This window comes from Scyliorhinus torazame, chromosome 24, assembly GCF_047496885.1.
Source record: "Scyliorhinus torazame isolate Kashiwa2021f chromosome 24, sScyTor2.1, whole genome shotgun sequence".
NCBI lineage: Eukaryota > Metazoa > Chordata > Chondrichthyes > Carcharhiniformes > Scyliorhinidae > Scyliorhinus > Scyliorhinus torazame.
Genome location: NC_092730.1, coordinates 36,173,924 through 36,178,246, shown reverse-complemented (window position 1 = coordinate 36,178,246; position 4,323 = coordinate 36,173,924). Strand labels below are relative to the sequence as shown.

The following is a 4,323-nucleotide window of genomic DNA, read 5'->3' as shown; positions in this document are numbered from 1 at the left end:
AATGTGATATAAAATAGTTACTTTAGAGATATTAGTTAATGTAATGTAGAAATAAGCCACTTTGATTCTGGCAGGTAGAGACAAAGGGATTTGAGACCGCATGGAAAAAGCAGGAAGAGGTGTGTCTATGAGAGTGATGCTGCATTGATAGGGGCCGGAGAAAGGGATTGGAAGTGAGCCAATCAGAATAGATCAAACAAGTTAGGAGGGACATAGGATGACCTATGGCTGTCGAGTATGTGAAACTTGATGCCATTTGAATGTATGAGTACTGATCTCTTTGTCTGGGACCTTCACTTAGTTCCCGGGACTGCAGACAGCAACATGTTGTCTGTATCACTGTGGACTAGGTAGCTTGCAAGCTGAATAAAATAACTTCTTTTTACTTGCAAATCCATCTCGACTTTTATTGAGGCCAGACTGACAGAGAAAGAAATTTGGGAATCAACAACTGTGCTCTCGGCTGTGTAACTGTGCTCTCTGCTGTGTAACTGTGCTCTGTGAAGTGAAACTGCACACTCTGCTGTGTAACTGTGCTCTCTGCTGTGTAACTGTGCTCCCGGCTGTGTAATTGTGCTCCCGGCTGTGTAACTGAGCTCTCTGCCGTGGAACTGAGGTTTCTGCTGTGTAACCGTGCTCTGTGCTATTTAACTGTTATCTCTGTCGGAACCGTGACTCTGCCGGTGACAAATCTTCACTGTGGTTGTGTCAAACCATTCCCTGTTGTGTAAATGTGTTCCCAGTTGTGGAAATATGATCCGTCTGAAGCAGAACCTTTATCCGCCATTACTGAGACTAAATTTCAATTCCAGATTTATTAAATCATGTCACGAAAGGTGAGTTCAGGCCTCTGGATTCCCAGTCCAGGAACATAACCTTGTGTTCCTGTTATCAAAACAGTTCGTTCAGCTCAATATTCTCAATACTGTGAAGGCGTGGCGCCAAATCGAATATTTTTTCTCCACGCAGATTCAATCCCTTCTCACAGAAAGACTGGGATACCGTTCAACGCAATACTGCAATCCCGCGTGTCTGGTTTTACAATGCTTTCTATAGAACGAATTGGCTGTACAGATATCAGCTGCGATGGCCGAGTGGTTAAGGCGTTGGACTCGAAATCCAATGGGGTTTCTACACGTAGGTTCGAACCCTGCTCGCAGCGAAATAATGGCAATCTTGGAGCCATTTGTTCGAAAAATGCAGTGTTGTATCATTTAAGCATCAATTTGTTTCATCATTCAATGTATTCTGTTGAAATGTCATTACACGAAAATCTTCTTGTGCCCTGAAGCTGTTTTCCTCATTCTGCTTTCGCTCTGAATTTTCTTATTTGTCAGGACAATATCACCACCTCAGTAACCTTCATATTAACTTCATCAGGAACCAGAATTGTGAAAATGTCTGATAACAAAGCAATGTGAAATTTATTTTTGTCACATCTTTTGCCAGAATTTATCATATGTCAGATCTTTTAATGTCTCTTATTTTCAAACTGACCAGCCGAACTGAAAGTTCGAAATAAAGCAGCGCAACAAATTGAAGGCTGGTCAACAGCCAGGAAGGCTGTGGGACTGTGTTCTCTGCTGTGAAACTGTGCTCTCTGCTGTGGAAATGTGGACCAGATGTGATGCAGCTGAGGATGCTGAGTGATGTAACGTGGACATTGTGAAGTTACTGGCCATAAATTTCCGAATTCTATATTTGTTTTTAATGGACAGTTACAATCCACGTGTTTATTCTGGGACTCAACAATGAATAAAAATGAATCAGTGCTGAGCAGATTCTAACATCCCACACCTCCAGTTTGTTCTTATTGAGAACCCCGTCCTCGATGGAAACTTTTGCTCTCCGAAACAGACCACCGCCTCCTGGGAATACAGCAGCGATACCTCCAAGATCTTGATCTGTCACAGGATCACAGAATAATACCAGCCCCTCTTTAGTGTTACTCACACAGACCCGGGGTTTTACCCGGTTACCAGCCTCTTGGTGTACATTTGCTGCAAGAACTTACACAGTGGCCTTTCTCCATTGAGCCTTGGTGCCGGGTACCCCAAGCTTGAGTGCGTCCCTCAGCACGTAGTCCTGGACTTTGGAATGTGCCAGTCTGCAACACTCAGTCGAGGACAATTCTTTACCCTGGAAGATCAACAGGTTACAGGCAGACCAAAGAGAGTCTTTCACCGAGTTTATGATCCTCCAGCAGCAGTTGATGTTTGTCTCAGTGTGTTCTCCTGGGAATAGCCCGTAGAGCACAGAGTCCTGTGTCACAGAGCTGCTCGGGCTGAACCTGGACAAATCTCACTGCATCTCTCAAACAAAGAACAATACAGCACAGGAGCAGGACCTTCGGCCGTCCAAACCTGTACTGGTCATGATACCAAACTTTGCCAAAACCCTCAGCACTTCCTTGTGCCGTATCCCTCTCTACCCATTCGATCCATGTGTTTGTCAAGATGATTTTTGACAGCCGTAATGTAGCTGCTTCCACAACCTCCCCTGGCAACGCGGTCCATGCTCTCCCCACTGTCTGTGTAAAAAAACCTGCCTCGCACATCCTCTGTAAACTTTACCCCGTGCACCTTAAATCTATGCCCCCTGGTGACTGGCCCCTCCACCCTGGGAAAGATTGCCTGCCCATTCACTCTATCCATGCCCCTCATAATTTGGTCGGCCTTTATCAGATCACACCTCAAACTCCGTCTGTCTAATGAAAACAGTCCGAGTCTATTCAGCCTCTCCATGAAGTTCACTTTCCAGACCAGGCAACAGCCTGTTAAACCTCCTCTGCCTCCTCTCCAAAGCCTGCACAGCCTTCTGGTAAGGTGGCGACTAGAATTGCGCACAATATTCCAAGTGCGTCCTTACCAAGGTTCTGTACAGCTGCAGCATAACTTGCCAGTTTTTATACTTAATGCCCCGTCCAATGAAAGCTGGCATTCCGCCTGCTTTGTTGACAACCTTGTCCACTTCCATTGCCACCTTCAAAGATCTGTGGACCTGCGTGCCCAGATCTCTCCGACTTTCTATATTCCTAAGAGTTTTGCCATTTACGGTATATTTTCCCTCTATGTTAAACCTACCAAAATGCATTACCTTCCATTTGTCCAGATTAAACTCCATTTCTCTGCCCAAGTCTCCATCCTGTGTATGTCCTGCTGTATCCTCTGACAATTCTGAACACTCTCTGCCGCTCCCACCAACCTTGGTGTCATCCATGAACTTTCACTCTCCAGACCTTATTTGGAAAGGCACATTCCACATGGAGGCGAGTGACCATTTCGCGCCCCCCCCCCCCGCCCCCAGCCACTTCGAGGGCAGCGTGTGACGGCGTTGAGACTTCGGGAGTGCAGGAAGGATCTGCCGGGAGAGCCCTGCTCACCACCAGCCAAGCTGGGGCTTGGTGCTTGTTTGAAAGTTCTGGTGATGAGATGATCTGCCAGATGCCTCTGAGAGTCCGCTCAGGGGAACCATCTGACATGATCCAAAGTCACTTTTTCCCTAAGGGCCTCGAGGACATTACGTGCAGACCACTGCTTGATCGCCTTGTGGTCAAAGGTGTTTTCCTGAACAAATGTTTCCATGAGGGACAGGTGTTACGACATGGTCCAACTACCAGAGCATCCTGCGGCAATGAGGCCAGACCCATCGTTCGTAACACCGGGGACAGGTAGAACCTCAGTACGTAGTGACACTTGGTGTTTGTGTACTGGGGGTACACGCACAGCTTGATGTAGTCACACACAAAGGTGAACATCAGGGGGAGGCCGGCCTTGTGTATGTTTCTCCCTCCATTTTCCAGAGATTTGTACATGTTGTCCCTTCTGTTTGTATATGGGTCCCTGTGATCTCCAGATGAACCTGATGATGACTCGGGTGACTGCTGCGCGTAGGACTGGGGAATGGGCCAGACCTGCGCCACGTCCAGCAACACCGAGATCCTTCCCATATAATTACTACAGTGCAGGAGGCCATTCAGTCCATCGAGTCCACAGCGACTCTCTGAAAGAGCAAACATACCCAGGCCCACTCCCTCGCAACTCCACCTAACACACACGCCGAGACACAAAGGGCTAATTTAGCATGGCCAATCCACCGAACCTGCGTATCTTTGACTGTGGGAGGAAACCCACACAGACACAGAATGTCAGGGTCAGAGTGAACCAGGGTCCCTGGCGCTGTGAGGCAGCAGTGCTGACCACTGTGCAGCCCATCATGTTGCAGTTTGTACGTGTTGTTCAGCGCGCTCTTTTCACTTCTGTTTGGATTATAAAATGTGGGTTGGAGCAGGCAGGAGGCGGAGCTGGATGATCAAAGACATTT

At 47.4% G+C, this 4,323-nt stretch overlaps 1 non-coding gene across 1 annotated transcript; it reads left to right on the top strand.

The window, feature by feature from the left end:
• Positions 1-1,080: 1,080 nt before the first annotated feature.
• On the top strand, positions 1,081-1,162 carry trnas-cga (transfer RNA serine (anticodon CGA)). The gene has a single exon. It is a non-coding gene; the product is annotated as a tRNA-Ser (tRNA).
• The last annotated feature ends 3,161 nt before the right edge of the window (positions 1,163-4,323 follow it).